This window comes from Propithecus coquereli, unplaced genomic scaffold (genome assembly GCF_000956105.1).
Source record: "Propithecus coquereli isolate 6110/MARCELLA unplaced genomic scaffold, Pcoq_1.0 Scaffold605, whole genome shotgun sequence".
In the NCBI taxonomy this organism is placed as follows: domain Eukaryota; kingdom Metazoa; phylum Chordata; class Mammalia; order Primates; family Indriidae; genus Propithecus; species Propithecus coquereli.
The window spans coordinates 190,905-204,708 of record NW_012152008.1 but is presented as its reverse complement, the minus strand read 5'-3'; positions in this window follow the sequence as shown (position 1 = coordinate 204,708).

The following is a 13,804-nucleotide window of genomic DNA, read 5'->3' as shown; positions in this document are numbered from 1 at the left end:
TCCCCCAGCGTTGGTCGACAAACTTCGACTGAGCACCTCCCGATGCTGGAGCCCAGAGAAGTCGCAGGGGCTCGCCGTGCACACCCGGGAGGACTGACCGTTCCAGCAGCCTCCTCTTGGTCGCAGTCCCCGCATCTCTGCCACACCCATTTCTGACATCCCGCCTTGCGCCCTGCTTGTCCTGCGTCTCTGGAAGCTGCTTCCCACCCTCGTTCATGGCGGTGACTCAGGCCTGGTCGCGGCTTCAGTTTTGTGCTTCACCCTCTGGTTCACTCGTCTGGTCTCCAGGTCTGAACGGTCACATCTTGCAGGTGACTGCCCCTGTGCTGGCTGTCCCCCCACCCCCAGCCCCTGCCTGGAAACAAACCCAGCCTTACCAGGTGAAGGGTCCGGCCTGTCCCCTCCTCCCTGGGTCAGCCATCTTCCGCCCTGGGAGCGCTGCTTTCTCCCAGCCACTCCCCCACCACAGGGTTTCCTCAGGACGCCCTGGCTCCCTCCCTTCGAGTCCTTCCTGTCTCCTGCTACCCAGACACCCCTGGTTGCTCAGGTACGGACACCTTGCTTGAAAAAACAAACCTGTCCACAACAGCCAAAAGGTGGAAGCAGTCCAAGTGTCCACGGACAGAGGAACAGATAAGCAGATGGAGCATATCCGCACCGTGGAATAGCATTCCGAGTGAAAGCAAGGACGTGCTAACACCGGCCACAGTACGGTGGACCTTGAGCACATTCTGCCAAGGGAAGTAAGGCAGGACGAAAGGGCAAACCCTGCATGATTCCACTTGCTTGAGGTTCCTAGGAGTCAAATTCATAGTGACAGGAAGTGGAAGAGGCTGCCAGGGGCTGGGGGAGGGGGAAATGAAGAGTCAGCGTTTAATGGGTAGGGGTTCAGTTTGGGATGAGAAAAAGGTTCTGGAAATGGATGGCGGTGATGGTGGCACAGTAAAGTGAATGTAGTTAATGCTGCCAAACAGTACACTTAAATGGCTAAAATGGCAAATTTTATGTTAAGTGCATTTTACCACAATTTTTAAAAAATTAGTCCCCCTAGGAGACTAAGGCCCACGGATTGCTTGAGCCCAGGAGTTTGAGTCCAGGCCAGATTCAGTGGCTCAAGCCTGTAATCCCAGCACTCTGGGAGGCCAAGGCGAGAGGATTGCTGAAGCTGGGAGTTCAAGACCAGCCTGAGCAACATAGAGAGACCCAGTCTCTACAAAAAATTTAAAAAATTAGCCAAGTGTGGTGGCATACGCCGGCACTCCCAGCTATTTGGGAGGCTGAGGCAGGAGGATCACTTGAGCCCAGGAGTTTGAGGCTGCAGTGAGCTGTGACGACTCCACTGCACTCCAGCCTGGGGGACAGAGTGAGACCTTGCCTCTAAAACATAAAGAAAAGTAAAAAATAAAAATTAAATAAATAGAGAAATCAGACTTCCTCACTATCCATCTGCCCCCTGACCCCTAGTAACAAAACCCCACAATTACTGAGAACAACCACTACCACCCACCAAGAAATGCAGCCTGTGGGCAACTAGAAATCTCCCACTGTGGGCTGGTGGTATTTAAGGCCCACAAGGGCAGACTGGGGAGGAGGCCCAGGAATCCCAGACACGTTCCATTCCAGCCCTTCCAGCCCCTTCCTCCCACCTGGCCGCCCCCTCTCTGCTCAGCAGGAGTACTGTTTACTCTAGCAGCTCTGTGCCCCCACTGGGCACAACCTCCTTGCTGGAAAAGTTACACTGCACGGCCCTAAAGGACACAGACGAGATCCCAGGGTGGCTGGTGGCGAGCTAGGAGGAGCCCAGAAATCACACTAAGAGAACAAAGCCAGACAGAAAAGGCCATATACCGTATGATTCCATTTACATGAAACGTCCAAGAGGCAAATCCACGGAGACAGGGACACTAGGAGTCACTAAGGACTAGTGGGGAGAGGGGATGGGGAATGACTGTTAGTGGGTACAGTTTTGTTTTTAGGGTGATAAAAATGTTCTAGAATTAGATAGTGACGATGGTTGCACAACCTTGTGAATATACTAAAAATCACTGAACTATACAGCGAATTTTATGGTATGCAAATTATTTCAATAAAGCTGTTTTTTTCAAAAGTAAAAAGACAGGTAAATCAGGTCCATCCCCAAGTGAACCCACGGAAATCATCGCTTCTTTTTTCAAAGTGCTCACAACCCATCCTTTGATAACACTAGATCCTGGGCTGGCCCACCTGCGATTCACGTACTCTGCCCAATTCCTGGAAACCGAGAAGCACCTCGCTCATTTCAGACCTGGCACCTGTCATTCCCCAATCCCATCTCCCCCGCCCCGCCCCCACCCTCAGCAACTCCTGGTTTTCCTGTCTCTAGGATTTGCTTCTTCCGGACATTGCATGTAAACAGAATCATACAATAGATGGCATTTTCTAGGTGGCTTCGTGCACTCAGCATAACATTTTCAAGGTTAACCCATCTGCAGCATGTATCAATCAGTACTACATTCCTTTTTATTGCCAAATGATATTCTACTGTATAAATAGACAAGGAAGAGCTTTCTGGCAAAACAGCTGACTAGAAGCGACCTGAAAAGTAAAGAAGCTCATGCAAACAGGCTGGGAGGGACAGTCTCTGTTACATGGAATCCTAGTCAAAGTAAACAGGTTTCTTTAGTGTGGAACTTTCCAGAGCCTTCCATATGGTCATGTGTCCAAAAGTTACAAGAGGGAAACAGAGCACAGACTCATCTGACCACATAATCCTCTGTGTTTGGGGATTTTCCATCCACTGGAGAAGACGCATCTCGGCAACTGAGTATCAAAGGGAACACTTGGGAAGCTCTTCTCTGGGCAATTCGACATTAGAAGGTGGCCCAATTAAACGACCACTAAGATCCCTTCGATGCTGAGATTTGGGGATAATGTCTTCTGTCCACTGCTCAGCACACACACGTTCCAACAAAGTTCGCAGAGGAGACTGAAGCAATGAAGGTGGGGCTTTTTTCTTTTTTAAGAAATGGGGTCTAACTCTGTCACCCAGGCTGGAGTGTAATGGTCCAATCACAGATCACTATAACCTCAAACTCCTGCACGGAGTAGCTAGGACTATGCGTGTGTGTCACCACGCCTGGCTAATTTTTTTAGTTTTTCTAGAGACGGGGGTCTCGCTATTGCCCAGGTTGGTCTCCAACTCATGGCCTCAAGTGATCCTCCCCCGTCGGACTCCCTCCCAAAGTGCTGTGAGCCACCTGGCCTGGCGAAGGTGGTACATTCAGGGCGCCAGTGGCTCAGGCATAAACAAAGAGTGTCAGCAGAAAGGAAGGAAGTGAAGGGAGTTGGGGAGTAACTGAAGCGCCTGGGTGGAAGGAGAGAGGGGTGCCCCAGGAACGGGAGGTGAACCGGCGGGGAGGATGGGAGGGTAAGCAAAGGTCAGGGAACAAGGCAGGGATTTGTCCTCAGCCCACAGGGAGAGGAAGGACCAGGGTCAGGGTTTCCCAGCGCACCCCGGCTGGAGCTAGCACAGCCTCCCACAGACACTGGCACACGTGAGGTCCTGCCCATTGGGGCTCAGTTAGGGGCTCGCCTCCCACGCGAGGGGAGGGGTTGGGGAAGTCACCCCCTTACTCCTCCTCTGGGGTTCAGATTGAGAGGAGTCAAGAAGACTTGGAAAACCTTCCCTCAAGCCCACAACATTCTTCAGTCCTAACAAAAAGGTCAACTATGAGGCCAAATATGTCAGAAAGGTCCTCAGCAAGGTCTGGGCAACGAGTCGAAGGAATTTCAATTTCTTTAAATGGGTGAGAAAGTTTGGTTCGACCCCTTAGAGAGTATGTGCTTGGAAATAGAAACTTGCCACCCCAGCGGGCAAACCCCGGAAAGGGAAAAGGGGTGTTCATGCTCTGCTGGGAGCCACAGAGCCTCGGGGCACAGGGTCGGGGGTGGGGAAATAGGAATAAAGTGAGGGTGTGGATGGCCTGTGTAGACAGACATGGTGGAGCAGGGCAAGAAAGACAGCAATCACCACCCAGCCACCCCCTTCAATCCCAGGCGCTCAGAGAAGGCCACTATCTTTTGTTCCTGCTGGAAGCACTAGCCAAGTGCCATTTATTAAATCCTGGCAGGACTCTAAAGTGACCACATCCGTGGCGTCCTCCTCCCCGTGGAGCTGGGGTTTATATTCAGAGGCACATCCTACTCTCTTCAAAGTGACCCTCTCTGTGGGTCTGTCTACAGTCACTTCCCCCAGGGCCTGGATGTGCAAGACAGGCAGGAAAAAACCTCAGCGCCTCCTTTCATCATCTTACTATTTCATCTGCTCCTCTCAAAACACCTGATGACCACATAGTGCACCGTACACAACAGGGTTCAAAACGTTTAGTAGCTAAAACTGGTCCACTTTGCGGTTCACGACGCATTGTCGCATATACTAACCCTTCTGATCTTTACAACAGTCCTATGAAGAATTAATAACAGCCGCCTGCCTTTATTGTTGATGGAGAACTTGCAAAGTGCCAGGCACGGTGCTAAATTACCTCATTTAATTCAGCAGGGCTCTGAAGCGGTAATTAGTAGCCCCACTTCATAGACGGTGAAAACTGAAGGAAGTGGCAAAGCCGATTCCTACGGCTCAGAACCAGCCTGGGATCTTCAAGCAGCTGCTAAGCTTTCTCTGGGCGCAAGGAGGGCGAGGAAGAGCAGACGCTGGGTTTGTACTATGTACCCGAGCTCGTAAGCGGTTGGAGAGGCGCAGTGTATACTCAGTGTCCCAAAGAACAGGTCACTATTTTAACTGTGAGAGTTAAAGCTTTTGCAATTTATATCTGAAGACTTAGGCATACGTGATAAGCGGCACATTTCTGAGTCCTGAATATTTGTGGATTCTGACTTTGGCCTCGAAGCGTGGTCCTGTGGACCACCAACACACGCAAAGTCATTCATTTTGGGCCGAGAGCAACGCTGATGTTGCCATCTTACAAAATTTTGGAGAAACAGTCTCATCAGCGAAGCCCTTCAAATAAATTTCATCTGATTTAATATTTCAATGCTCCTCCGAGGGACTTGGTACTGTCTGGCTGACGAAGACACTGAGGCCCGTCCAGGTCAATCAGCCCAAGATCACTAGGTCCTGTGAGGTTAACAGGGAGGCCCCCCGCCGACCCGCTAACCCACAGCCCTGCCCTGGGCTAGGGGAGTTTGGGTTGCGGGGGAGGAGACTTGATGTTCAGCTCAGTCTGCAGAATGCCAAGGTTAACGAAGACAGAAACAGGGAAGTTAGATATTTTTATTTTTTAAATAAAGAAAACAAGATAAAGGCCTTCCTGCAGGTTTTAGGACATCGATTTTGTTCATCACACTGGCGAGGGTGGCTGGAGGAGCTGGAGGGGAGGGACCAGGTCTCCAAAGTGGGAGAGGGGTACAGATCGCACTGGGGGAGTGGGGGACACTCATCTTTAACCTGCTGGAAGGTCCCCTCTGCAAACAACTGCAGTGTGAAAACCCCTTTAGACAAGGCCGCTTGCAAACTGGAGATCTCACGCCAAACTTTTGAGCCTGTGAGAAAGGCAAACAAATGCAGGTGGATTATTTTCTTCATTCTGGAAATGTCCACTGCTCCTCCCATGAAAACGCTATCACATTCTTTCAATTTGGGATCCAGCCCTGTAGAAAGGGAACCCACCTAAAATAGCCTGGCTGGCACCCTCTCCCCCAGGGCAGAGACGCCCTTCCCAGAGCTGGGGCACCCGTCAGGAGAGGCCGGGGAGGGAGGCCCCACAGAGCCCGGGCCTGGGCTGACTCACGGCCTACAGGGCGTCCCCTTGTCACCGCAAGTCATCGCCACCTTTGCTTTTCCTCCCCGCACCTTTCAAACGCTTCCAGGCTTGCCGGAGCTCTCTAAACCTCCAGCTCCTCCTCCACCAACATCTTAGCTCCTTTTTTCCCTGCGATTTAAATTTTAACACAGATTTTTCTTATTAAAGGCAACCCAGGACAGTAAAGAAAAACCACCACATTCCGAGGCCCTGCACCAGTGTTTGCTTCCTGGAGCTCCCTCGTGGATGTGGGACCTTTTCCCATATATTTCGCTTCTCGGTCCTCTCCATCTTTGTATTCTCCAGTCCCGCTGGCCCTCGGGATAGCCCTGCAGACACAGACCTGGGTTCAAGCCCAGCCGGCCACTCAGTCAGGAGAGGCCCGGCCCGTCTGTAATCCAGGTACGTCTGAGCCCTGGGAGAGCCGTAAAGGGCCCAAAGGGAGCAGTACTCCTGCTCGTGGCACTGGCCCCAGTAACAACCAGGGAAGGGGACTATTTCCAAAAAGACCTGTCTGCCGTCATGAAGAGGAAGCAGACGGCTTCCAGGGCTTCTACTCGAAAGAGCTGCCCACCCCAGCTGGGTCCCAAATAGCCTCGTCATCTTTAACATTCCGGGAAAAACTCAACCCTACCACCAGCCACGGTGCCTTGTGCTGCTTCTCCACGACACCCTTACTGGTGACTCGCAGGGCCCAACCCCATCAGAGGATAAGCCCTGCCTCCCCAGGGCCCACAGAAAAGGCTTCTCAACACATTTAACTGTCAGTCGAGGCCACCACTGAATGGTGGGGTGAGGTGGGACGGGCTGACATCTCTGACCACTGGGCCACACGGTGCATGCCCATCACCTGGGAAAGCCCCACCCTTACCCCCACCCCAGCAAAGGCCAGCTGGCAAGGGGACAGCAGCAAGGCACAAGGGCCGGTCTCCAGTGTCTGCCCAGTTTCAGACCCCTCCTCAGTCCACGAGTCACTTATTCTTTTGGCTTCCACTGTGCAGAGCCCCTGGGTTTTCTTGGTTTTCACCTCACCAGAATAATCCTGCCATTAACGAAAAAGGAAGCCGGCCAGCCTTTGTCTGCCAGAGGCTCGGCCACCAGAAACTCCCCAGGGATCCCTCAGACGGGGGGTTCTCAGGAGGGTGGCAGTGCCCCAGAAAAGGTCTCAGTATTGGGAGGGGGCTGCCACCACCAGGACATTGGAGCAGCCCGCTTCTCTTTACACAGAAAGGCCTGGCATGGAAATGGCGTCCTGCCTTTTCAAACAGGTGCCGGCTATTCAAAGTGGGCTTCCCGGACCACAGCATCGCAGCCACCCAGGATCACAGGAAATGCAGACTCTCAGGTTCTACCCAGACCTGCTGAGCCATCACCTGCATTTTCACAAACTCCCTCACAGCCCTGCAACCCCCCTCACCCCCGGGATCTTTCCAGCCAGAGAAGGGCAGTGCAGATTATACCCTCCGGCAAACAGGTGGTCTTTTCAGGGGCCCTCCTGAGGTTACCCTGGTGTGTCCCCAACTGTATCTACCCACATGAGCTTCCCTGGTATCATAGGACTGTTGTTCCTCCTCCATAAGCCCCTGCCTGCCCAGTTCTCTGAGTTTCTGTGGCTGGGTCCTCCTAAGCTGTTAAATCACCGGCTCCTCCTGCCCATCTGCTGCAAGGTGGGAAACAAGATCTCCTAATGTTATAATTGCTTGCAAAGTAAGAGTAAGCAGGTTTTGAAAAAGGGCCCAAGGGACTCTGTGGAGTCAAGTACAAAAGCTTTAGCCCAAAGTTTTTGATTTCCAACCAGACTGCTCACAGCCACGTTTGCCCGGGTGAGCTCCTGGCTCTCCCTGTGCTCCACATACCTGGTCTATTTTTTTTTTTTTTTTGAGACAGAGTCTCACTGTGTTGCCCGGGCTAGAGTGCCGTGGCGTCAGCCTAGCTCACAGCAACCTCAAACTCCTGGGCTCAAGCGATCCTACTGCCTCAGCCTCCCAAGTAGCTGGGACTACAGGCATGCGCCACCATGCCCGGCTAATTTTTTCCTATATATTTTTAGCTGTCCAATTAATTTCTTTCTATTTTTGGTAGAGACGGGGTCTCGCTCTTGCTCAGGCTGGTCTCGAACTCCTGAGCTCAAACAATCCACCCGCCTGGGCCTCCCAGAGTGCTAGGATTACAGGCGTGAGCCACCGTGCCCGGCCCATACCTGGTCTATTCACTGCTCACTCACCACCTGGCTCTCTCTACCTGGGGCCTCTCCAGAGCAGAAGGAAAGCACAAAGACCAGTCCCAGTGGGAAGCAGATTGCAAAGACACAGTGGGGCTGTGTGACAAGGCCCCGAGTGCAGGGAGGTGGCCGGGGCAGAGGAGGAGGAATTGACAGGTGCAAATGGCAGAGCCATGGGAGGGAGCCACTGTCACCAGTCGAGTTGGGCCAGCTCACACAAGGCATTCTGAGAGAGTTGTGTCTTCCTGAAGGCAACAAGGGCATCCCCCGAAGAGTCTGAAGCAGGGAAGCAGCATTAGCTGGCCGTCTCAGCAAGACCTCTCAGCTCAGCGTGCAGGACGGACTTCTTGGAGGGGGCGCGGTCTAAAGCAAAGAGCCCAGCTGGCAAGTGCGCAACAGCCCCGGCCACAGAGGGACGCAGAGCCGGCAGGGGAGGTGACGGCAGCACTGGGTGTAGGGCTGAACTCCAGCTTCCTCTCTTCTGCGCAGAGCCAGTGCGGCAGGGCCCACTTCTGGCAAATTCCCTTCCTTTTCTGGTAAGAGGCCAACATTTTTGCAGACTGCAGGAGACCGTGGAGGTTGGGACCTCCCCCCCCTCCCCCCGAGTCAGCTCTAGCACCCTGTACTGTGTCTGGAAGTTTATAAAGAAAGCAGGGAGGCAGGGCCAACTTGGAGAGCCACCTCCACCAATACCAGCCACCCGCTGTGCGCTCAGCACCTTTCAAGACAGCAGAGGTGAGGCAGGGCCAGCAGCTGCTACCCAGGCCTTCGAGACAGACAGCTTCAAATCTGCTTTGTCCCAAATGCATGCAGTGGCACTGCACCGTCCATGCCGAGGACTGTCACATGGATTCAGACGGAGAGAGGGCAGCGGATGATGGCACAGGATGGCCACTCGCTGCACCAACCTTTCCCCGCCCAAGGAGGTTTCAGCTACACACAAACGCTCCCACTGATGCCAGCAACCCAATGTGGAAACAGTGCAAACCAGCCCACCCTAAAGGAACCACCCCAGGACCACCCCAAAAGAACATGCCAATGACAATGAGGTAACAGGTCAGGAGTGCAAAGTGCTCACAGAAATGCCAAGAACACTCTGACCAGGAATGACGGTGGAGAGGGCTCAGCCTCGGAAAGCCCCTGCCCAGCAGCACGAATGCAACAGGTAACAGCCGCGTCTATCAGTGATGGCCTCGGCGGGCTCCTCCTGGGGACAGTGGAGAGTGGCAGCTGGATAGCCGCTTCTGGGGTCAGACTCCCCTGGCTCAAAGCCCGGGCACCATCACGTGCCGTGCTGGGTGTCCCTGGTGAGTTACTTGAACTCTCTGGGCTTCCGATTCCTCCTTCGTCCAGTTGTTGCCAAGATTAAAGACGAATCAGCTCTGAGCAGAGGCCACCGCGTAGCAAGAGTTCACTTTTTTGGTTCTGGCTAACGGTATCTCATCAAGAGAAGACCCTAATCCTGGATTCTCCTATCCGAAGTATTTGGAGCCAGGGGGAGCCATCCCCTCACTGCACCTCCACAGCAGAGCACCGACGCGTGCTCATTAGACACCCCCCGCCCAGGACAGGCCTGGCAGCCTCCTTGCGCCCTCCCACCGTCGGGGATCACCCAGGGCAGGCTCCTGTGGGATGCCTCGTCCCTTCCTTCTTCCCCGCTTTCGGAATTCCCAGGAGCCCTGTGGATCCAGGGGACGAATGCCCCCCGGACAACACGGGGTTTCCACACCAGACTCCATCAGGGCTGAGCCTGGTGCAGCCCTGGCAGTGCCCCCCACCCCCGACTCCCAAGCCAGGGGGAGGCTCTGGGGCAGGGGCCGTGCGGCAGCCGGGGCAGCGCAGGTCGCGGAGGCCGAGGGCGGCCCGCTCACTCCAGTGGCCCGGGGGCACTCAGCCATCTCAGCCAGCACTCCAAGTGGGGAGGAAAGGCACCCTGGGGGCCGTCCTTTTGGCGCTCAGAGTCTGTCTCTCCACTCTACCCCTTCCCTGCTGGTGCGACCTTTTCCTGTGTCCCTCCTCTGGGCTCACACCACCTTAAATCCAGCAGCCCTCAGTGGAAAGCACCGTGGGCCGGAACCTGAGCGCCCTAATTAAGGCCATGACTGCACGCCGAGCGGTCACGCGATCTCGCGGACAACCTGAGAAGGTGGTCACTTACCTTTTTCCGAGTCTCACTTACCGGCATGGGCCCATGCGGATCAGTGGCTCTGCTCCAGGGAACCGCAGGACCCCACTGAAGGCTCACGTTACTTCCCACGGCCACGGTGAGCTCCGAAGCTCCCCCGGGCAGCAATTAGGGCCTCAGTGTGGCTGCGGCCGGCGCAGCTCAGAAACCCCTACAGAGGTCAAGGTGCCTGTTCTGTCCATGGCCCCGGCCAGCCCTGGGGTGGGTGTGGGGACTGCAGGATGAGGTTAGCCACACTCAACCATAAACATCCCGTCTCTGCTCTCCCAGGGCGAACTCCGGAGGGGGAAGCCTCATAAGAATTAACAGCAGACCTGAGTGCGATCAGCTGGAAACGGGAGGGTGAGAGAGAGGGGTGGGGCCGGCAGCCCAGTGATAGTGGGCACCAGGCCGGGAGCCAGTGAGAGAGAGGGACGTACCAGCCAGTGGGGGTGGGCCTTAAGGGTCAGCATGAGGAGTCTGGACTTCGTTTCATGGGCAATAGGGAGCTACCGAATGTTGTATGCTGCCCTCCTTCCCCCAGAGCCACAAGGGCTTCTGCAAAGGGAAGCAGGGTGATGAGATCTGGGCTCTGGGAAGGTCCCTCTGGCTATGACACATAGGATGGATGTGAGAGGCCAGGCGTGGGGCAGCTGCCCCCGGCCTAGGGCTGGTGGTCCAGCAGGGCCTGGCGGTCAGCAGTCTACGGAGACTCACGACCATGGCCCCACCTGGCTGTGCAGGGATCAGTGTCAAGGATGGCTGAGATTTGGAGCCTGAGAAGCTGGAAGGTGGGAATGACATTAATGAGAGGCTTGTGACACAGGGGACAAGAGTGCCGGCCACCTGGGCTCAAACCCCAGCTCCACCACTTATGAGATATGTGACGTTGGACAAATGACCTGGTTCCTCTACGCCTCAGTTTCCTCACCCATAAAATGGGGCCGATGACAACACCCACCTCGGAGTGCTGTGAGGACTGGCTGAGTGCCCCGCGTAAACTGCTAAGAACGGCTGCACGCGGTAGGCGCTCTGTCAGCGGTGGCTGTCGGGCGTTGTGGCGGGGGTGGGGGGCAGTGCTCAGTGAAGCCAGCCGTTATAGGTAGGGGGACATGAGGCATTTCGAGAGAGAGGCAGAGGCCCTGTTACCACCAAGGCCACACGGGGCAGGAGCAGGGCCAGCACTTCTCCAGGGATGCACAGAGTCCCTCAGTTCCCCGTGGCAAAGAGCCGGGATGGTCAGCAGCCAGATGTTTTTGACAGAAGCTGTCCCACGGCACAATGGGTGTTCAGTGAGCAGTGCTGGGGAGACCGGGGTGGTGGGATCGGCTGCATCCCTGGTTGGGGCGGGGCCTGCTGTTCCACCAGCAGGAAGGGTGCAGTGGCCAGGCCCAGGCACGCGGCAGCTTGTAAGTTCTGAACATCTCCTGCCTCCTGCAAACCTGATCTGCGTTGGCAGAAGGTAGCGGGTGTGTCTGCGACCCAGGGGCCACCTTGGGTAGGGAGAGACCAGGCAGCCACACCACCCACCAAAGGTGGAATCAGACCAGGGTGCGGCTGGAGGGAGCCCACCACTCGCCGCTCGGCCGCTCCACGCTCCACCCGGCCTAGACCAGCGCCTGGCTGTGAGGAGGCTGCCGACACCACCATCTCTGGCAACCCTGGGCTTAGCTCCAATCAAAGAATTTGCCTTCATTCGGCAACATGGCAGCGGGGGGTGGGGGGTGCTAGGCTAAGATTTAAAGAAAATAAAACCAGGCCTGGACACCCCTACCTACGACTTGCACAAAGGCCTCTAAGCCAGGAGAGTGGCCCTTAGCCGCAGACCCCCAGGCAGCCACTAAAGGAATGAGGGACGTCAAGGCATGGTGACTCCTGGCCAGAGGTGAAGGGCTGGTGATGACAAGGAGAATGAAGTAGGTTTGGGGCGGGGGCAGGCGGCGCAAGACAGCAAGCAGGAGTGAACGTGCTGAGTGCTGGGCCCCCAACCGTGGGGAGCGCCCGGCCCTTTGGAGGGTGGAGGGGCAGCGTGAGGCAGAAGTGGGGTCCCACTGAAAGTCGGCCTAGGGGGCAGGCGACACACACATCCCACCCAGCCCCAGATGCACACACAGCACTCCTAGCTGCCAGGGGTCCACATCCACCAGCAAAGAGAAAAATCACAGAGCATCATGATGACAATGACAGACGTGTGTGTCCTGTGGGAAACGCCCCTGCATTAGGCCCTCAGGAGCCCCAGGAATGGCCTCAGAATCCAAGCCTGACGTTAAAAAGCCCGTCCCATGTACACAAAAGCGCAGATGGACGGAAGAGCCATGGTACGTTATTCAGTAAAGAGGCCCAGGAGGGACGCCTGGGGCCACCCCTCCCTTCTCACTAACAGAAGGCCCACTCCTGCAGTGCCCACCCCTCAGGGACCGGAGCCTACCCCCACCCCCCACTCAGGCAAAACCAATCTCGGTCACTGCCTTCCTCGGGGCAGTCACTGGCCTGGGTGGGCTGTGACCCAGTTCTGGTCCATGGGATGCCAGAGGCTGGCTTAGGGGACACCTCTGGGGAATATTTCCTCCTTGTTTAGAAGAATCCTGTCTCTGGACTTTGTTGCAGCTGGATGTGGCTCAGGGAACCATCTTGCTACCACCAGTCTGAGGATGACACCAACACAGAGGTTGGCAGAGTGCAGGAGGATGGAACCCAAGTCCTAGATGACAGCAGCAACCAAGCGCACCCGAGGGCCACTCTTATCCTCTAGACCCCCTGATTCGTGAGATGATATGTCTTTATCAATTAGTGACTTTGGGGCAGAATTTTCTAACACTTGAGCCAAAGGCCTCTCAAATAATACACAGCAGAACAGCACGGATCATCTCAACAATCTTGTTTAAGAATATGTGCCAAGCTGGGCATGGTGGTGGCACGCCCCTGTGGTCCTAGCTACTCGGGAGGATGAGGCAGGAGGATCACTTGAGCCCAGGAGTTCAAATCCAGCTTGGGCAACATAGCAAGACCCCGTCTCTTAAAAGAAAGAAGAAAGAAAAGAAAGAGAAAGAAAGAACGAATGAACATGCACCAACCCAGCTGGAGGTGACCCCCGGGAACAGAACAGCATTGGCTTCCACTCTCTATGTCCTAAAGATCTTTTTTGGGAACATTTTAATTTTATAATGAAAAATACGTTTTCCTTATATTCCAAGACCCTTGTTTCTTGTTTCCCGCCAAACTAGTGGATCTCAACCTTTGCTGACGCAAGGCGCCGAGCACCCCTTTGAGAAGCTAGGTCTCCCAGCAAACGAGTGTGCAATTCCACACGTGATTTCTTAGGGTTCAAAGACTTGAGGTCAAGAACTCCTGCTCTAGCCATGGGGCCCAAGGGGGCAGACACTCAAAGCCAATTAGCTTTCATTTCTCTTTTTCATCTGGAGTTCTGAAGCTCAAACACACCTTGGACCACCTCTCCGAGGAAGTACTACCAAGGCAACCCTTTGGAGGACCCAGACTATCACACCAGGACCCCGGCTGCAGGGTGCCAGCTGCCTGGCCTCCTCAGCTGGCAGGAGAAGCAGATGCAGCTCCTGCTCCTGCTCCAGTGCTAATCTTCCAGAAGCAGCTCTAGGGTCCTGG